Raw genomic sequence first — 21,176 nt, 5'->3', positions numbered from 1 at the left:
CCCCAGCACCAGGGCTGGCATCTCAGGCCCGACCTTCTTTCCCCCAGCACTGGGGTTTCCTTGGGACAAAGTCTCTACAGATGGGCCACGAAGCCTTGGCGTACCCAGCAGCTCCCAGGCCACCTTCCCTCCAGCGCTCAGGACTGCGTGAAGGAACTCTCTGGAGAGTCCCACGTCCCTCCCCTGGGAGGGGCCAGGCCCACGCGAGCCTCCCCAGCCCTGCACAGACCTGTCCCAGTGGATGCCTTATCCTCCCGCTGACCGAGACCGCCCGCCTGTCTGCGTGGTTTGCTCCTCGCCTGTCGGCCTTGGGTTCCGCTGTTTCTGCAGCGGTCTCCTGTCTAGAGGGCAGGTCGGCACCACTGGCCTCGTAACCCAGCACGCGCAGCAGGAGGTCTCCTCCTGGAACCCAGGACTGGGCTTCTCTGGGTGGCTCAGGGGAGGGCCGAAGCAGACAGAAACAGGCAGCAGGAACAGCAGGAGAGAGGGGTCGGGGCAGCGACGGACGCTGTGACCGGACGCGGCCAGCGAAGGCGGGAGAGAACCTGAGCCCCCCGGCCCCGGGCCAGCCAGGGAAGTGCGCGGGGTTCCCCCGGCGCCTGCGATGACAACTGGCCAGATCGGCTTCTTTGGCACATTTCAACCATTGAGTCATCTAAGGGTGATTTGCCAAGGGCCTCTTGCCTGGACTCTCGGAACAAAGCCCAGGCCAGGACAGCGGAAGCCAGGAGCCTGCCCTCCAGAGCACCACTGTGGAGAAGCTTGTCACCCTCCCACCAGGGCAAAGGGGAACCGTGGCAGGGGACCCGGTGTGTGCGAGCGGGGGCCTGAGGACACCATCGCGGCTCCACAGGAGGAGGCCCCGGGCGGGTGCACTGGGCCAGGGCAGGGCCTGGGGACGGCAGGTGTCTCGTCCCTGGGGAGGCAGGACAGCAGGGCTCACTGCCCGTGGGCAGGGTCAGAGGAATCTGTTTCCTGGACGAGGCTGGCCAGCCCACCTCCTGCTAGGTGCAGTGAGGGTTCTAGAGGGGGGACATTCCCAGCCTGGCCAGAGCCAGCTGTGGGCACGAGGCCTGAGAGCAAGGATGTCCCCAGGGACAGCAATGGCTGTAGGCTGGGGCCAGCCACCCCCCAAGCACCCGCTCAGGACCCATCAGCACCACCTGGTGCAGGACTCGCCTTCAGTGTTAAAAGTCCAGCCCTCGGCGGTAAATGGGAAAACGCCGGAATCTACTGTTCATGTCCAGCTCTACTTGAGAGTGTCCCCTCAGTGGGTGTCCAGCGAAGTTCCCCAGCTAGTCTTCCCTTGGGGCAGAGTGGGGCAGCTTCGGCTTTGAAATTGGTGACTACGTGTGGATACGATTTAAAGTCCCTGAATCAATATGCTCACCATGACAGTGACATAAAATACACAGATTTAATAATTGTGTCCATGAAAGAGGTGAAGGAGCCTTTGAGCCGGCTGATCTACCTGGGGACTTTACCGACCTCAGGTGCCCTACGAGGGGACTCGGGAACTCGGCTGCAACTCGCAGAGGTGGTCTGGAGTGTGCAACACAGCAAACTGTGTTTAGCACCCCCCCCCCCGCCACATGAGACTCTGAGCTTGGAAAATGGTGACCTCAGGTTATCAGAGTTCTTAAGGAGCCTGCACTGGGGGCCATCGGGAATAGCAAGTTAATTATGTGGCTCCCACGTCACCCGGAGAATTTGCTGATGGAATTTGCAGCTGGGGATCTGTACCCTCGGGGGAAGATGTTCCTCACCTGTCACGTAGGCTGGTACTTAGGACAGACCTCAAGGCTGACCGTGTCAAGCGTGACCCGATCATCACTTGCTCTCAGGAAGCTTGGCGGTGTGACGGATGCTGCGGGAGCCCTGCCGAGCTGCGGGTTAAGTGGATTCCAGGAATTGTTTCGGATTCTCAGCAGCAGCGACCTGGCTGGCATGTGGTCAAGTCCACCCTCACTGCTAAACACCAGCCTTCTCAAGGTCGCCCAGGACATCCACGCGACTGGACCTGAGACGCACCTGGTCTCCCCGTGCCCTGGCTTTCAGCCCGGGGGGACCCTCAACTCCCTCCATGTTTCCCGCCGTCCCCTGGGTCACTTCCTACTGCAAGGTCCACGCCTGCCCACCTCCTGAGCTGTCTCTGCTTCCTCAGCCCAGGAGGTGGGGAAGGGAGCACTCAGTCCCCCTGGGGGTGATTCACAGTGTGGGCTCCTCCAGGGCTCTGGGCTCACACCGCCTCCTGCTCTCTCCAGTCCACACGAAAATGCACCAAGATCTCAAGGTGCACCGTCAAAAGGGAGAATCCCAGGTTGTCCCTCCCTGACCTCCCTCATCTCAGGGAGTCTGACCCAAACTCAGGACCGATTCCAATTCTTCCGTCCCCTCCCTTCCTCCGTCGCCATCACCCAGTTCTCTGGTTCTCTCTTCTCACGTTCTCTCTCTGAGCTCACAGCGTCCCAGGCCCACCCCTGCTGACCGGGCCAGCCCCATCAGTGTCCTGCACAGCCCCCGCCCATCTCCTGCTGTCCTTGGGCCTAGTCTCCACTTCACAAGCAGTAGGATGACCGCTCTTGGGCTTGTTACTCCGAACCACGTCCATGGCTCCTTAAGACCTTGCAAGGGTGCCCGAGTCCTCAGGATGAAGCCCAAGCCCTGAGTGTGGCCAGGAGACCCTGGGGCCTGGCTCTGCTCCTGCCCCAGGCAAAGGATCCACGGGGAGGGGTTGTCATTGTCATCTCCCTTGCCAGGAGGTTCCACCGGCCCTAGGCAGAGCCCTCCCCCCCAGCTGGCCCTTGGGGAAGCTCTCCTGCCGGCCCCACCTCCATGAGGGGGCGCCTCTCCTGTGCCCAGAGGGTCCGCCACACTCCCTCTGTCCCTCCAGCTGCACATCCTGTCCTCTGTGTCTGTCCCAGCACCCCATGTGCCCCTCTTATCAAGCTGTGCTCGTGTCGTCGGGTGCCAGCTGTTCCGTCCAGGCTGAGAGCCTCGTGCTCGACCGTGTCCGTCCCTGTAAGGAAAGGCCGGCCACACGGGAGCCCCGAGGAGGGAGGTCCACCTGGCTCACGGTCTTGGAGGGTCAATCCATGGTCGTGGGTCCACTGCCTTGGGGCCCGTGATGAGGCACAGGAGCAGGGTGGAACAGGTGGCAGGAGCCAGTCACTTCCTGGTGGCCAGGAAGCAGAGAGTCAGGAAGGGCAGGCCCCACCTCCCCTTCAAAGACACACCCCCAGGGACCCCACTTCCTTCCATGGGGCACACCTCCTGAGCTTCCACCAGCTCCCAGAACACCAGGGCCGGGACCAGGCCTTTGGAGGACACTTCCCCAAGCCACAGCAGCCCTCCGTCCAGGTCCTCGGCTTGATGGAATCCGTGTGTCCAGGGTGACCTCCACTTTGCTGTCCCAAAAGTCAGCATTCATGTTTCCAAGCACCGGGGTGTGGTCTGCTTTGGGGCCACCTTCAGGCCCCTGCACACTGTTTCGTAAGCTTTTTAAAGAGACGCTGTTTCCCGCGGGGGCTGGGGGGGGGGCTGCTGTCTTAGGCGCTGGTCAAACCACTGGGATTAGCCAAGGGACATTGGGTGGCTTTTCTGTTTGCTCTAGGAGTATTCTCAACAGGGAACCACAAGCCTGGGGTTGTGCAGACCACAGAGCTCCATCTTCAGGACAAGAGGGTGGCCCTCTGTGCTCAGGAGGGGAGGGCCAGGCCTTGGGAGACTTGCTTCCTACACAGTGGTCCTCCCCTGGACCAGCGTGAGTGGGCATCTGGGCAGGCAAGAGTGACGAGGACCTCAGCACACAAGCCAGGACCTGCCCATACAGCAGGCGGTGTTTCTTGGACAAACCCAGAGGAGGTCCTCTTGTTTCAGTACTCAGAGTGGGGTGCAGCAGCCAGCTTGTCCTCCCCACCCACGTGTGACCAATGCCCTCCCGTTCCTCCTCGAGCTCCCGGGCAGCCTCCGGTGGCTGGGGGAAGATGCTGGCAATGGCTCCCTGCTGCTCCCTCTCCACCCTAGGTGTCCTCCGTGGGAGGCTCAGCCTTTCCACCCCGGGGGGCCCAGATGCCCCCTTCTCCCTCCTCTCGTTCTCTTTGAAGGCCCAGCACGGTGCCTGGATTGTCCACAGGACAAAAGCTCAAATTAGGAGCATTAAGAAATCACGATCAATCTCCCCCCAGGAGTGGGAAGGACGGACCCCCAGCAGCTCAAACCCATTTCCCTTCATTTCTCTCCTGATGCTGCTCCCCTCCCCGAGGAGGAGTGAAGTGAGACTCATTTCATTTTTGGTGTGAGAAAAACAAAAGGCAGACGAGCCCCGGGGGCCCTCTCGGCTTTAGTCTGGGAGAACAGGGCTGCGCAGTCCTTGCCCCCGGGCCTTCTCTGTGGCCTCGGAAGGGCTGTGACCACGTCCGGGCTCCTTCCCTTTAAAGCCTGCAGAGGAGAGGCAAGGGTTGGCCAGACAGAGCCAAGGGTGAGTTTTAGAACCAACAACTGCGTTCAGACCCCACCCAGACCTGCGATCTGAGCTCTTCTCCACCTGGCTCCTGAGCTGAACTAGACCATGACGCCAGGCTTACTGGGTCTGCTAAGAGAATCCAACTGGAAATGCACATGCCGACTCCGGCCCTGTGGCACCCAGAACCCCCCAGCTCTCCTTTTCTCCCAAATGAAACCAAGGACTGAATGATGAAGTGATAGGTCCAGCCCAGGCCACCCTTGGAGAAGCGACCCTGAGCAGCAGGAAGCCGAACAGCTCCTTCTCCATCCATGGGAACACAAGGTTAATACACTTTAGGAAGTTGAATGGAAGGACAATGTCAGTATGTTAGAATGTTGCTCAGAAATCATGCATTTCCCCCAATCGGCTAAGAGAAAAGATGGAAACGTCTTCTTTGAAGCCTTGATCTCTAAGTGCCTCCCAATGGTCTGACCAGCCAGAGAGGGTCGAACCACCTCTGAATCCCACGAGATGTTCTGTAGTGAGCTGCCTTTTGCTTACCTGGCCTGGGCCTGGCCTCTCCCTGCCGATGGTGAGACTTCACGAGGAACCCGAGGGACTCTGGAGGGGGCTGGGCTTGCTCGTGGAGAGGGAGGGGTGCATGTGCTTGCTCCCGCCCAGCCAAGTGTGCCCTGCCTTTATTTTGGAGATGTGTCAGGTAGGACTCTGCTGGTCATAAGTCACCAAGACCACTTCACAGTGGCAGGAGAAAGGCCAGGCATCTGGGAACCCACCGGCTCAATGGTCTGGCCAAAGAGGGAGAAGCCCCCCCAATATCCACTCATATTTGATGAGCTCCCTCGGGCGTTGCAAGCAGGTGGGTGGCTGGAGACGCCAGGTGCGACTGTGACAGCTCTGGAGCTGGACTGGAGCCCCCAGACGGGGTGTGCACATTGGTGGGGCACAGTCCCTCGAGGGCACCAGGGAGGGTCCTTTCCAGGCTCCTCTCCAGCTTCTCGGGGATCCTGGCATTGGGGGGCCCTTGTTATGTGGCCACCCCACTCCCTGCCTCTGTCTTCACATGGCCTTCTCCTCCATGGACAGAGTCAGCCAGGTGTGGTGTGCACAACCGTGATCCCAGGGGTTGGGGAAGCTGAGGCCAGGCTCAGCGCCTCAGCAAGGCCCTGTCTCAAAATAGAAAAATAAATAGGGCTGGGGAGTGTGGCTCAGTGGTTACGTAGCCCCGGCTGATGCCGAGACTCAAACCCAAAACAAGGGCCGGCCGCATCCGGTCAGCACCCACGCTGCCCCTCATCTTAACCACCCACATCTGCAGTGGCCCCGCATCCTGGGTTCCGGGATGCATGAGTTTGTGGGGACGTGACAACCCAGGCCCCCAAATCTGACTTCACTGGCCACGTCTCCCTGCCGCCAGGTCTTGGCCAAGGCTGGTTCTCCCACGTCCTTGTTGAAGATGGTCAGCACACTGGTCACCAGCTGGGCCCTTCCTGGACCTGATCTGACCCACCTGTCCCAGAAGATGCAGAAGCTCACTCAGACAGGTGTCCCTGAACATCTGCCCACTGCGAAGGGGCCCTGTGGCCGGGATGGTGCCCTTCCCCAGGAGGAAGGGGACAGTGCTCACTGCTGCACAGAGGGACAGCTCCACGGTGAGACAGTGATGAGCAGTGGCAGGGGGCACCTGGCTGCGCCATCAGGGTGGGAGGGGATGCGCCTCCCTGGCCGCTGCAGCTGACCAGCCCTGAGTCAGATGGCTCCAACGCTCCGAGTGATTAATGGCCCCTTGGAGGAGCCCTGCTGAAGGAGTGAACCGGACTGCAGACCCCACCCACAGCCCCTCTCAGCCCTGCCAAGGAGGCTGGTCCAGCCCTGCCCACAGAGGCTGGTCTTGCGGCTCTGTCCTCCGCTGGAGGTGGCTGCCAGGTCGCTGCTCTGCTTTGCTCCTCACCACAGCTGAGTGTTTTCCTTCATTTCCAGATAGATGAACCGGAGGAGACAGAAAGTCCTTTCTCCAGCCTTCGGGGAGGGGCGGGGGGGGAGGGCGGCCACCTGGCAGGACCAGGGAGCAGCCTCGCAGTCAGCACCCCCAGCTCCTTGGATCCAAGGGGTTCTCCAGGGAGAAGAGAGTGAGAGAAACCAGAGAGGCCCCGGGTGGGCCTGGCACTGAACTTCTAGGGTAGATGAGAGGACGAGGGGTCCTGTGGAGGGGTCTGTCTTCTGCGAGCCCCATGAACCTGCAGGATGGCATCTCCCCGGCCTCCGCCCTGGCCTCCGCCCCGGCCTCCGCCCCGGCCTCCGCCCCGGCCTCTGCCCCAGCACCCTCACTGATCTGTCTGCAGGATCAGCACATCAGGACAGCTGCCTTGACAAGAAGGTCGAAATCCTCGGCGCTCCGGGCTGCTGGGTGGGTGTGCTTTGCACAGGGACAGTCAGAAGGGCCCAGCAGCCCACCCTGGAAGGCCACCCCTGAGAACGGGAGGCTCCTGAGTGGACTTCTGGAGATTCCAGTGTGCACTGAGCCTGGGCCCAGGTGCTGCGCCCCGGGGCACCACGCAGGGCCACTCTGCAGAGGCCCTGTCCCTCAGACCCCCACCCAGGACCTCCAGAAGACACCACCATTGGAGGCTCTGCTTCCTCCTCCACAGCAGCTGGGTCTCAGGAAATCCTCACTCAGATGGATAGAAAGACAATGTTGATCCAGCCCTGGAGGAGGGCGGCTGAGCGGGGACACACACACACACACACACACACACACACACACACACACACATTGGTGCCAAGTGCAGGCTGTGAATCACAATTCACTGTAAATCAGGTTATGCTTTGCACTTTACATGTAATTGTTAAATTGCTCTAAAAATAAGTCACCGATGAAATGGATAATGATCCAATTTGCCTCATCCGTGACTCGGTCTGAACCTAGAGCTGACACGGGCCCGGCACGTTCACGGGCCACTTGGCGGCAGCATGGAAAAGGCTCTGGATTCACTGACATGGCGGGAGGGTTTCCATTCAGTCGGCCAGGCCTCGGAGTGCAGGCCTGTCCCTGCCCTGAGCCATCGGATCTGCACAGGTCTGCAGCCTTGAAAGGCCTCGGTGAGCGGAGCTCTGCCCTTGGGCAGCTGGTCCCCCAGTGTCTGGAGTAACAAGGTTTCCTGGGCTGATCTTTCCGTGGGGTGCGCCCAGGCCTGCTTTGCTCCGTGTGTGTGTGTGTGTGTGTGTGTGTGTGTGTGTGTGTGTGTGTGTGTTGGGGGGATCCTGGTACAGTCACCCTGCTGCCTGGACTTGGGAGAAGAGCCCCAGACCTAACATCTGATTGACAGGCTTTGAAACCCCAAGTCCCCCAGCCCACAGGAGGGTGGCTCAGGTCCTGTCTGCCCCAGGCCTCTCTCTAGCTGAGCGGCCCCTGGTGTCCTCAGGGGGCCTTCGGGACATAGAGTGGCAGGGTGGGGCCCGGAACCACTAGACCTAGTCCCCAACACACTGTCACACTAGTCTCCAACACCCACGTCACACGACCCTTCTGCAGGAAGAGGATGACAAATAGCCTGCCCAGTGTCGGGCTGAGCCCGTGAAGGCCACGAGATCGTGGGCAGGCGGCCCCACGGAGGACCACAGAGCCACACAGAGGCACCAAGAGAGCCACGGGAGGCCTGTGCATGTCCACCTGGATCACACGTGGCAGGAAGCAGGCGGGAGGTGAGATGGGCACCAGGAGACAGCCCAGCACTGGGCATTCCAGACTGACCAGGCCCTAGTGCAGGCCTAGCGCTGCCCTGTGTGAGAGAAGCCTCAGGCCAGAAGCCATGTCATGGTTTGGATCTTCAGTGTCCCTAAAGGCCATGTGTCAGAGGTTTGTCCCCAGCTGAAGGTGGCATTGGGGGGTGATGTGCCGCAGTCTGGCTGCAGCAAAATAACCGGGGGGTGACGAGCCACTTGTGAAGGTTGATGCAGCAGGAGTGGGAGCCGTTTATTGTAGGACAGGAGGGGTCTATATACACTCCACACAGCTTATCTTAATTAACATAAACTAGATACAGCAGTCAGCCAATCAGGAATCTCCACACTTAATGGCTCGCTGGCGCCACTTCACAAACCACTCCCCCTGGCATTTGCCAGGCGCCATCCTGACTTGTTTACAGACTCTAACGGTGATGGACCTTCAGGAGGGGACCCAGTGGAGAACATGAGCTCGCTGCCCTGAAGCAGGAATCGGGACCCGGCCCCTTCCTCTTTCCTTCTTTCTGGTCACCGTGAGTTGAGCAGCCCTCCTCCGCCACATCCTCCCACCATGACGGTCTGTCCTGCCACAGGCCCACAGCCATGGCCCAGGGGGCCACAGACTGAAAACTCTCAAACCAAGAGCCCCAAGAAACCTTTTCTCTTTGTCAGTCGCTTATCTCAGGTACTGCGTGCCAGCAGCAGAAAGGCAGCAGGACCCTGGTTCCAGTGAGGTCGTCACTGTAACTGCCTGACGCTGAGGTTCGGAAGCCTTGGGGTCGGCTTGCAGGGGGGATGTGGAAGAGTTTGGAGAAGGAGGACCCCAGCTCCTTCCATTCTATCTCTGCTTCCTGGCCATGAGGAGGTGAACATATGTCCACCACACACCCCGCCATGGTGTGCTGTGCTGCCACGGCTCTGTTGATCTGGGGTTTGAGACGTTTCAGCCCGTGGCCACTGGACTCTCCAACTCTGAGCCTAAACCTTTCCTCCTCGTGTGCTGTTTATCTCAGGCCTTCTGTCACAGCGGTGGCAGCTGGCTGGCACACTGTGTGATGCACAGCCAGGGGGCTGGGTGCCATGGAGGAGGGGGCCTCCATTATCAGGTGCCGGGGGACACAGGGAAGCCAGAGAGAAGCCGCAGGGAGAGAGTAGGCAGGAGCCCTGAGCCCTGGAGGGAGGCCGAGGGGTGGAGACGAGATGGGGACAGGAGACACAAATGACAAGGCTCAAGGGAGACATCGGCAGAGCAGTCTTGGGACCAGGCTGGGGGGAGGGGGAGGCGCCAGGTCCCAGGCTGCAGGGCAAGCTCAGGCTTGGCGGGCCCATGTTCAATGTCCTGCAGTTGGGACCTGAGAAACGAAGCTGTGTCCCCAGAGCCCCCCACGACCCCGCTCCCGCAGGGGGACAGACAGCAGACACTACCCACAGTCCCACGGGCTGGGTGCAGCCAGCGTGTTCGGTCAGGGGCAGGAGTGTCTACCTGTCCAAGGGGCCACTGTTTGGGGACAGTCGAGGGGAAGAGGGGATAAGGGATGTCCCGGAGGAGGGAGTGAAGCACGAGGCCTCCCGATGGAGGAGGAGCGCGGATGGCAACAGCTAGGCCAAGAACCAGGGAGACGGGCAACCACAGGGCAGGGGCCTCCGGGAGGGCTGGCCTCTGGGGCTGCCGTGGCTGCTGCCGACGTGGCCGTGGGTCCTTCTTCAGGCCAGGGCGCAGGCTCTCTGGACCCCCGCTGGGCCACTGGGTCGTATCCAGGCTCCCCTGACTTGGTGCTGGGAAAGGCGGAGGGGCTGAAGAAGAGCCATCTGCCTCGAGAAATGGAGCAGTCCCCAAGGCCCTGGTCACCCGGATCCAGCATCAGAAACCAGAGCCCAAAGCGGCCAGGCAGCCTGCTCCCCGAGAGAGGCCCCCAGCCCGCCACACCTGCGAGTGGCGCAGGAAGCCATTAGCAGGCTGTTTTGATTGGCTCTTGTCTGGGGGCTCATTATTTTCACAGGGACAATTTCTAACCATTTTGCTTGTCACTCAGGCCCCTTGCTCCTCGCTGAGCTGCTTAGGCCATTATGAGTAAAAGATCACACGCGGTCGACGGCCTTCGCAGGTAAAAATGATTCCTGTGGCGCGGACTCGGCAAAGCACGGGCGCGGGCCAGGTTTCTGGGGAGTCACTCTGGGCTTCCTGGAGGGCGGGTGGGAGGGAGCAGCGAGGCCCCCAGGGCGGGCTCCAGGAGAGAGGGTCTCAGAAAGCCCCCGTCCCTGAGCCAGGAACACGAGCCCCCTCCCCCTCCCCTGGGTGGCAGCAGGGGTTGGAAACGCTGAGGGGAGACTTGGAGGTACCAGGGCTGCCAAAGACAGGGGTGTGACAAGCTGGTGGCCCCTGCTCCCCCTGCCAATGGGGCCTCTGAGGTTAGGGCCAGGTGATCCTGAAGCCCAGTCAAGAGTGGGATCCTGGCAAGGGGTGCGGACAGCCTCCTGGACAGTGGGGGAGGAGACAGAGAGAGACTCCAGTCCAGTTCCAGAAGCTTCTAGCTGGGGGGTGTAGGAGCCCAGCTTCTGAGCCTGGTTTTCTCATCATGGACACAATTAGACTGGCCACGGAGGGCTGCTTAACGTTGAGCCTGTAGGGCAGCCCTCCCTGGGCACTGGGGACTGCCTAGAGGGCAGCAGCCACGCGGCCGACATCTCCACGACTCCACGCTGGCCGACCACATGGCCGACATCTCCACGACTCCATGCTGGCCGACTTTCTGGGTCTGAGTTTGGGTCAGGTGCTAAGGTGAAAGCCCAGCACTTCTGGGACTGTCAGTTCCTTGGTACAGAGAAGGTCAGAGCTAAGGCCAGAGACAAGTGAAGCCCGGAGGGGCAGGGGACACGGGGGAGACACAGAGCCCCTTGGGGTCCCAGGAGAGGACAGGATTCCTGAGGTGTAGGTCCCTGGTGTGTCTGAAGAAGGACAGCGAAGGCAGCAGGAGGGGCAGGGCAGCCATGGGCTAGGGTGGCCAGTGAGGCAGAGCAGGACAGATCTGTGCGAGGTGGTGGCAGACCCCCACGCGGGTGGGCACCTCTCCTCCGGAGCCCCTTCTCCTTCATCTCCCACATGCTCTTTTTACTGAGCGCCAGCCGTGGGCCACCTGGGCCAGCCCCACTAGCTCAGGGATCTCCCCCCAGCCTGGGCTCACCTGGCCTTCAGGGGTCAGTAAGGGAGTGACCACCTACAGGTGGCCTGTGGCCAGCTGGGCTCTCCACCCAGCGGTCTCCACCCGGCTCCTGCAGCCGATGTGCTACCACGGCTTCCCTCACCTTCGACTTACCGCGAGGGGCTCCCCAGCTCCCCCATGAGACCCCACCATGAAGGGCAGAGCTCGTCACAGGGATGGCACCACGTGGGACAATGACTAACTTCAGCAGGGCCTGTCCTGCTGGAGAGCTGTCTTCCTAGGGTCACGGTCTCCTTCTTTGCACTTGGCGACCACTGGTGTGACAGTCCTGAATTTCCCATCCAAGCCTCAGCTCACTGGCCAAACCCCCAGAATCCCCAAGTGCCCCCTGGGACTCCACGTAGCAGGGCAGAGCACCCACACGGGGGCTGGCAGCTTCTCCTGGGCCAGGATGGAGAGCCCAGATGTGGCTGACGGGGGCTCCGGCTCTCTGAGAACCCGAGCCTCTCTTCCTGTAAAGACCCCCCAACACTGGTCACTCGCCCGGCGGCTTCGCTCATCCCAGCTGGTCTTGCCGGGTGCCCGTGTCAGAAGCCACACGTTTGAGGCAAAGATTCCCCAGAACCTTCAGGGATAGGAGAGGCCAGGAGACCGGGCAGCAGGGGCAGAGGCCTGGGCAGGAAGTCATGGTGGAGAGGCCCAGGCTGAAGATCAATCAGGACAGGCCTGGAGAGGACGGTGTCAGCCCAGGGAGGAGGAGCCCCTAGGGCGCCCTCTACGCCCTCCCTGCCCACGCATGCCCCTGTGAACCGGCAGCCCCTCTGCTGTACCGTCCAGAAGTGGCCGCCAGGACTCTGGGGCCCCAACCAGGGCCCAGGCTCAGGTGCACGTCGGGTCCCTACAGTGAACAGGGCAGAGGGGAGCACAGACCAAGAGGGCACCCCATGGCATGTGCAGGTCCTCAAACAGAGACCTCGTGGGGACCAGGATCTGCAGTGGCAGAAACCAGAAGAGTGGCCACAGAGGGGCGGGACAGCGCTCTCCTGGGAGAAGGACGGGCTGCTTTCGTGGCTCGGTGCTGGAGACCAGGGTGGATCGGCACGGGGACGCTGATGGGGTCCCCAGCCTGAGTCCTGGGCTCAGCTGTGCTGCCACCAGGTCCAGCCTAGTCAGCAGCCTGGGGCATCTGCCTCGGAGGGAACAGGCCGCCCTGGGAATGGCCCTCCTAGACCCATGGGGACGACGGCTGAGACAGTCAGTCATTCACCCTGTCACTAGAGGAAGACCCCAGAGCCAAGGGGAACTGAAAACACTAAATACACAAAACATGTATTTACACACTAACACACGCAAATGTCTCTATTACACCTTCATCGTATCATGCTTAACATTAAACACGTTATGTGAATAAGAGAGAAAAATAATTAAAGTCATTTATCTTTGGACACATAAGTTGGTTTCCGTAAAATGGCTAACCCGTTGGAATTTTATTTTTCCCCATAAAATTGCTGAGGCCTTCTTCAAAGTTATATTTTTTGGGGCAATAAATTTGAAATCGTTGACACCTTACAGCAGGTCCTCTCTGTTGGACCGTGACATTTGTAATTGAGACAGTGTGCTCTCTGCAGGTGCCGAGGTGCCTGGTGCGAGCGAGGCAGGTAAACTCTGCTCTGCTGAATACCTTCCATCCCATTAGAATGTGCAACTATTTCACCCAAAGGTGTCCACAGGCAGGCGTCCTGCCTGCTGCCCGTGGCCTTCAGAGGAGCGTGAGGGGGCCACAGGACTCCGTGAGCGATGGCCGCTAGCTACGGTCTATTTTGGAGTCGTTCTGTATGTTTCCTGTGAACGCTTCTCAGATCTTAGATCCCGCAGACTCGTAGATCTCGCCGCATGCTGGTACAGTCTATAAATTTGTTTAATTAAAAATAGGGCTTTATTAAAAGATGCTTTCCATGCATCAGAATCCTCCAGGGCACAGTCCTGTCACTTGAGATTGCATCCCGCCTGCGAGGGGACCTGGCTGCCTCTGGCTGCCTCCACCTGCCTCCACCTGCCTCCACCTGCCTCCACCTGCCTCCCTGTTGGAGGCGGGGCTCATTGGCTTCCTGTTCCCCAGCCCTGGATTCAATAATGACCATTTTCTAGAAGCTTTGAAAGATGAAGCTGCTGGTCCTTGTTGCTCTAGTCATCGAGTCGGTTCAGTAATCGGATGCCACCAACCTTGAGGTTTGTTTGGAAGGGGGTTCGTGCCATTCTGGGCCCCTTGGTCTGGCACCCAGGGCCCTGGATTCAGCCCCGTGAGGCCTCCTGCAGGTTCTCAGAGGCTCCACACCAGCTTTGCTCCAAAGTGTTGCAACTCAGTGATCAGGACTTCAGCCACCTGGGCAGCCAGGACTCGCACTGCGGGACGGTCAGGTCGTCCCGACTGGGCAGGGCTTTCAGTGGTCATGCAGGTCACTTCCTGTGTGGCAATGTCACTTTCCCCCTGAGATGTCGGTTGAACACGCGCCACGTTGCCACCAAGTGAAGCAAAGGGCGCCATCCTCTGTGCGGGGACTTGCAGAGCTGTCACGGGAGAGAGTCCCGCCGTTTCCCTGTGCAGAATGGAAGGCTGAAGCTGCACTTTCCTGGGAGGGCTCGATTCCAGGTCAGCATGTGGCACCCACGAGGAGGCCCCATGATCTGGGGCTTGCTGAGGGGACAGGAGCCGCCGTGGGGCTCCAGCCTGCTTCCCCACTTGGGGCAGATCCATGTGGGTGCGGCTTCTCCTGGAGCCCCCCCCCCATGCTGGATGGGTCCTCGGGCTTCCTCAAGGCCAGTGTCCCCAAGCCAGCAGCACTCTGCCTGGGGGCCCACTGCAGCCTCATCGGCTGAGGGAAAGTTCAGCACCGGCTTCTGCATTATAAAATTTAAACATCATCAGGAGACAGTAGAATGACTTGCTGTGGCTTGACCTTGTGGCAGGAAGGCGCACTCCCGGCCTGTGGGGTGGCTGCTCAGCCCTGAACTTCACCTGTCAGTGTCCTGCCACTGCATCTGGAGACTGGGACATCTCAGGCGTGTGCTGAGAGCCATAGCTGAGTAGGAATGAGCTTAACATTTTTGGTTGAGATGATAATGGTTCAGATGTGCATTCAATTGGATATTAGACCCCTGCTGTCCGCCTCCACCTGCTACTTCGGAGTTCTCGAGGGGATTCCCGGAGAGTTCCCATTGGTTGGGGAAGTGTGGGAGGAGGGAATTCCAGAGGAGGGATTTCTGGATGGTGTGGTGTGTCCCGGGAGAAGGCCACATGCATGGTGTTTGTGGGAGTTTTGGAAATAAAGTTTGTTCCTCCTTGAGTGGCTCGTGATTTTGTGCCCAGCCACACTGTGGCATTTGGTGGCCCATATGGGGAACGCCTGAATCTTGGGGTAAGTGAAATTGCTTGCCCCTGAGGGAGAGCAAGAGCTCCAAAGTAGCAGGCTGAGGTGGACAGCAGGGGTCTAATCTCCAATTGAATGCACATCTTAACATAACCATGATCATCTCAATGGCTTGCTGGAGTCACCTCTCAACCAAAAATGCCCTTCATCCTCAGCAGGCTCTCAGCAGGCGTGGCTCTGAAAGGGCCAGGGAGGGCTTCTCCAGACACGGCTGGAGGTCTCCCGCTGCAGGTTCCTCTAAAGCCACCCTCAGCACATGGCCCAAGGTTGGCACCTCAGGCATGCACGGGCAGGGCACTGCCAAAGCCGGGTCGAGGTGGAGGCCAGCAGGCCCGAGCTGCTCGCCCTCACCCAGGTGACCACAATGTCACTCAGTTCACATGTGAGGAACTGGCCTAAGAGCAAAACCCACCAGGGGCGGGCAGCAGGCACTGACGGCACTGAGGGCCACCTGCTGAGGGCGGCTGCCATCTTCCCTGAGGTCCTGGAGCAGAGGGCCGTCCTCAATGGGCCACGAGCTGGGACAGCTGTCCCAGCCCCAGCAGAGGAGGAGCACCTGCTGTGGTGGAGCCAGGCTGGACGCTGTGACAGGGTGTCCCTCTACACTCGTGGGGCAGGGAGGCCAGAGCCTGCCTCTGTGTCTAATGCCAACCACAGAGGCCCGTCCTGGGAAAGCAGAGTGACCGTCTGTGAGAGCCGACTGCGCGGCAGAAGCCAGTGTCCTTCCAGTGGCACCTCGTGTCTCGTCCTCCGGGAGTCACCATCCTGGGAGTTTCAGGGGCTTGTCCACGGAGCAGACTCCTTCAGTGTACGGCGCTTCCATTTTCAGCATGCTGTCCCCAAGGCCACCTCCATCCCAGCCAGCAGGTCAGAAGCCCCCTCCCACCTCGTGAGGTGGTGCTCCGCCAGGCCCGGGGTGGAGTCCTCACTCTGCCCATCTTGGGGCACCCACAGCCACCCCCAGAAAGGGCTGCAGGAAGTGAGGAGGAAGGAAGGTCCTGGAGGGTCCAGGGCAGCGCCCACCCGGCCTGCGTGCCCCCTCGGGCAGGGCTGCTGGGAAGCCGTCACCCGCTGCTCACCAGCCAGCCTGGTCCAGGAGCCAGAGCACCCATCAGCTGCTTGGCAGGAGCCTGGCCTCAAGGCTCGGCCAGCTGCAGGGCAGGGGCGTGCTGTCCCACGAGCCTCACAGGAGAGGGCACTGGGGAGCAGCCTGCGCAGGGTGTAGCCCTCAGGCCAAGGGGCTCACTGGGCCAAGGCATGGAAGAGCACCTGTGTATGGCACTGGTGGAGCAGGGCCTGGCTTGGCCCCACGTGGTCTCCAGGTCCCACGAGCAGGAGGGAAGGAGGCCAGGGCCATCCATGGACTGTCCTGCAACAGCCAGGGTGCGAAGGGCAGCTAACTGGCCTGCTCATCAAGACCCACCAGGGAGGCCGTGCCACACCACACCCTGCCAGGCTGAGCAGGTGACGTCGCCTGCTCCCCTCCCGGCTTCCTGGAGCTGGGCAAATGGAAAGCTGGACATCTCGATGACTTGGTCAAGGCCACCGGCTACCAAGTTCAGGCGGCGCCTGCTGGTGGTGCTGCGGTAGCCCAGGCCCGGGCTGAGGCAGAGACCAGGGCCTGGCACAGCTGACACGGCTGTTGCAGCCTTGGTCCCCGACACTGACCCGATCCTCCACGTATGTTTCTCTCCCGAGCCCTGCCTGCTGCTTTTGGGAGGCAGGACACGAGGCGGGTCTGGGCTGGGACGCCCTCCAGGCTCTGCCCCCACAGGTGTGAGTGACGAGCACCCCGTCCAGTTTGGAGACCGAGCCGCTGCCCCAGGAGAAGAAGGCCACGTCCCCACCCCCACACGACTGGCCACCGAGGAGGGGCCAGTGTCACTTACCACTGAGGCCCGTCACTCACAGACTGGCACCGCGAGGGCAGCAGGGCAATCCGTCCAGACTCCCAGCAGGAGGGCTTGCCAGGGCATCCGCGGCGATCACTGTCCACGCTCTAATTCCAGCAGCTTCCGGCAGGAGACGTGGCGGCCCAGAGCCGACCTGCAGCTCCCTCCACCGCAGCTGCCAGGCCTCTAAGTGAGTCCGTAAACACGACCTTCTGGTGGGAGTCTACCTTCATTCACTGCTGTGCTTTTATTGAGCGCCTACTAGGTGCCCCGCAGAGTGAACTGTGCAGGGAGTATCTCCTGGGTCTGCCCACGTGGTCCGGGAGGGAGCGGGAGACTCAGCCTGCTTCCTGTTCCCCTCACAGGACACTGGCAGGGCCAGCTGAGGAAGCAGGTCTCCTCTGGCTCCGGGGTTCAGAGGCTCCAGTGCATATGGTCCCCTTTGCTTTGGGACAGTGGCAGCCTGGTTCATCATGGCAGGAGTGGGGTGGAGGCCTGTCCACCTCAGGGCCGCCTGGAGGAAAAAGAAAGGAAGAGCTGGGGTCTCAATGTCCCCTCCAAGGTCACCCCAATGACCTGACTTCTCCCAGCAGACCCCTGGCCTAAAGCTTCCACCACCTCCAACAGAGCCACAGGCTGGGGACTGAGTCACATGGGTTTCGGGGGACCTTCCGGACCCCAGGAGCTGCTGAGGGTCCCTAGCCTGGTCCTGAGAGCTGGTCAGGGAGGGCTCCCGAGGGGACAGCCCTGTGCTGCAGGGTCTGGGAGCGGAGCCCAGGGTGTGACCGTGAGAGCCAGGCTGCAGGAGCAGGGATGGGAGGCAGGCGGGCAAGCGAGGGTGCGGTGCCCAGCACGCGGCGCCAAGGTGGGCAGTGTTGGCTGAGCATGGGGTCCCTGCCTGTGGGTCAGGGGAGGACACAAGGCTTGCCCCCCAGAAGGCAGAGCCCGGTCGAGAGAAAGTGAAGGCGAGCAGCGGTCTGGCTGCTGGTGGGGACGGCCGCGGTGCCGACGGCCAGGGCTCTTGGAGGCTTCCAGGGGTGGGCAGGCAGGGGGCAGGCAGCGGGCAGGCAGGGCTTCCCGAGCTGTGCTCCAGGGGCGGCAGGAACCGCCTGATGCAGCATTTACACCACGGGCATCGGCAGAGTTTCCTCATCTCTGAATGGGAGCCATGTCCACCCAGGGAGGAGGCTGACCCCTGGCTAGCGCTGACAGAGGCACAGCATGGGACCCCAACCCTTGCACTGAGTGGCAGCCAGGAGGGGCCTTCCTGGTTTCCCCAGATGCAGAAGATCATCTGGAGTGGGCTGTCCAGGAGCAGGGGCAGGATGGAGAGGGGAGGTGACCGCTAATGCTGACCAGGGCAGCTTCAGAAGAACTTGGCCTCTGGAGGAGAGGCCTGGCTCAAGGAGGGTTCAAGTGGGAGTGCAGGGCAGAGGCACAGAAGGTAGCCATGCGGGTGGAGTTCAGAGGAGGTCGCGCCAGCCAGGCCAGGGTGGGAGGGTCCGGCAGGCAGCTGGCAGGGTGAGCAGGCTGGAGGGGCCAGGCTGCCCAGGGCTGGGGACAGAGCGGGGCCTGGGGATGGTGACAGGACTGTTTTTGAAAGGGGCAGAGGAAGGGCCAGGCCAGAACCTCTGGCTCTCAAGGAGGGGCCCACACAGGGAAGGACAAGCCCAGGTCATGGAAGCAAGGGTGGACAGCTAAGGGCAGTCTGCGGGCTCCCCTTGGTTCATGGTGGTGACCGTGGGAGCTGAGAACCTGGGGTTGTCAGCAGAGAGCTTCTCTCCTCTCCAGACCAGCTGGCCATGGCTGCGACCCCCAACACGAAGGTCACAAGAAAGCCCGAGCCTTGGGACCATCCCTGATAACAGATCCCAAGCGCCCGCTAGGGCTGGAGCGCCAAGGGAACTGGCTGAACTTACCCACAGTCCTCTGCACATTTGCACAAGACAGGTTATCAGGAGGGCCAGTGCAAGGCATCTTCCTGACCCCATGAGGACCTTGTGTTGAGCAATGAAGAAATGACCAGGTTGCAAATTGGTAGGGCCCCGTTGAAACCCAGCAGAGTGATTACACCCAGATGCTGTGTGGCCTCAGGCTAGTGTGTCTGCTTCTCTGTGCCTTGAGGCCTCAACTTAATATTTACTAACTTGGAAACTGTGGGCAGAATTAAGTGGTCCCCGGAGGACGGTTCGGCCCTGGACGTGGGTCATCTCACAGCTTCCCATGAGCTGCTGCTTGTCTTTCTTACATCGGGGAAGGTCCCAGCAGAGCTGCCGCCCAATGACTCTAGTAAATAAACCAATTACTACGTCCAGGGACAGGCCAGGCGAGGGGGACCCGGGCACCATGCTGCAGGTCTGGGAAACACATGTCCGTGGGCAGCCCTGGGCGTCCCTCTGGTGTGACCACCCTGCTCTCAGCCAGGAAGCCCAGCAGAGCCAGGGGCCTTCGTGACCCCAAGGTTCTGGTGAAGGACTTGACCACAAGGAAGGCACCGTGTAGGCCCTGGGCTCGCCCAGAGGGGCCCAGCCCTGGTCAGGGTTTCAGGGTGTTACTGGCCAGTGAATCCACCAGGTGGCCCTGGGGACTTACCTGCAGGACAAAGGGGGGCTGTAGCCTTGGTGGGAACGAGCCAGGCTGCCCGCTGCCCGCTGCCCGAGCACCGTCCATCTCCCCCTCGCCCACTGTCCATTCTGTGGACAGCTGCTCAGGCATCCCGATGCTGGGCCTGCAGTGACCTCTGAAGCACCTCAGCACTGCCCATGATGCCTAGCCACATCTTCAGGCTGGTCATCCCCCAGGGCCAGGGGGCGGTCCCCAGGAAGGTGCCTGGGCATCAGCAAGGACCTGACGCCAGAGGACAGTTGCAAGTCCTGCCCTGGAGGAAATGGTGGCCCAGGGGGACGAGGAAGAAAGAAGAAAGAGGAAGAGCAGGGGGAGGGGGAGCAAGGTGTGGGAGGGGGATGGAGAGCAGGGGGCAGGGGAGGGGGCAGGGGGCGGGGGAGGAAGGGGGAGGGAGGAGGAGGAGGGGGAGGAGGGGGGTGGGGGAGACCCAGCCAGGGCAGCAGGGAAGGCGAGACTTCTGGGCGGGGGGGGGGTGTGGGCAGGAGACCCAGAGGACCAGGCCACTCTGGCCAAGGACGTGAGAGCAAGGAGGGAGAGCTCCCGAGAGGGACCTGGCCAGCTCAGGGGGACATGGCCAGCACAGGGCCCAGAGCGAGTGAGGGCAGGGACCCTGGGCCGTGTAGGACCCATGACAAGTGTGCAGGGCAATGGCAGAGTTGGGGACGAGGTGCACCGAGTGCAGGTCCATGAGGAGGGGATGAGGGCGGCAGAGAAGGGCCAGGCCAGGTCAGATTTTCACCAAGGAATGACATCACCACACTGTGCCTGGCTGTCGTCAGTTATCAAGTGACCGCTGTGTGCCAACGCTGTTCCAGGGCAGGGCTGTGACAATCCGCATGGTAGAGCACACAAGAGCTGAAAACTTTAGTAACTCCCTTTTATGGAAGGGAAATTGAGGCTCAGAAAGGTTAAGTAATTTGCCCAAGGACACACAGCTGCAATCTCAGGAGCAAGCAAGGTCTGGGCCCAGCAGTCTGGCAAAGCTTGTTTCAGCAGAGCCACTTTGCCTGGGACTTTCGACTGATCCTGCTGCCCTGTGCAGAGGGCGGGCATGAGGGGGGCAGAGTGGCCCCAGGATCTCAGAAGTGTGGACACCCACGGTCCCCCTCCTGCTGAGGCTCTGGCCTCAGGGTCTGGCCCCCACTTAATGACACATCCCTTCTCCAGGGAGTCCAGGGCCCATTAACCACTGGGCAGAACGCAGTCTCTTCCACGCGGAGTCTGCGAGCTCCATTTCAAAGGTGGCGCCTTGGTCCCAGGGAGCAGTGTGTCCCCCCCGGAGAAGCCCTCTTGAAACCCTGGGGGGCAGGGCCGCTGCTCACGAGGGCGCTGAAGGCAAGAATGACGGCAGTGACCGTGACCTCGGGGGACCTGGGGCCTGGTGCGGAGGAGCCTTCTCCTGCCTCTCACCTCCCACCGGGTGAGGCCTGGCCGGAGCTCTGCAGGGTCCCAGCAGCAGTGGCCCTGGGACCCAGGACGCCCAGGACCATCTTGGGGCTGGGCCGCGTGTCCATTCCACGCTGCTCTTCTTGGGAGGCGGTCACCCTGTCTGCCCCACTGCGGGAGCCCCTCCTTGGAGGGCAAGTGGTAAGTGTGGAAAGAGCCGTGAGCTCCCGCCACCAGGCCCAGCCCCAGGCTGCGTCCTCCTCCCGCTGCTGAAGGTCAGCTTCCACTTCTCGCTGGGCGCGTGGGAAGCTGCTGGGCAGGCTGGCCGGGAGGGGATCGCCAGATGCCCACCTCAGAGGACCGTCCTGGCCGAGCTGCGGGAAATAAGGGGGAACCCAGAGCAAGGAAAGGCCGGGAGGAGCGGGTGGGATGGGCTGTGCTCTCAGTCCTCCTGTGCGCTCACCAGGGAGAGCCGCCGCGGAGGGACCCTCAATCC

The 21,176-nt window shown here is 61.2% G+C and overlaps 1 long non-coding RNA gene across 1 annotated transcript; it reads right to left on the bottom strand.

Moving 5' to 3' along the window:
• Window positions 1–12,681: 12,681 nt before the first annotated feature.
• Window positions 12,682–19,599, bottom strand: LOC144366853 (uncharacterized). Its single transcript, XR_013425996.1, has 2 exons — window positions 16,667–19,599; window positions 12,682–13,946 (listed from the first exon to the last, which is right to left on the bottom strand). It is a non-coding gene; the product is annotated as an uncharacterized LOC144366853 (long non-coding RNA).
• Between the last annotated feature and the right edge of the window lie 1,577 nt (window positions 19,600–21,176).

Source organism: Ictidomys tridecemlineatus, chromosome 9, assembly GCF_052094955.1.
Source record: "Ictidomys tridecemlineatus isolate mIctTri1 chromosome 9, mIctTri1.hap1, whole genome shotgun sequence".
NCBI classification, from domain to species: Eukaryota; Metazoa; Chordata; class Mammalia; order Rodentia; family Sciuridae; genus Ictidomys; species Ictidomys tridecemlineatus.
This window is presented reverse-complemented; position numbering and strand designations above follow the sequence as displayed.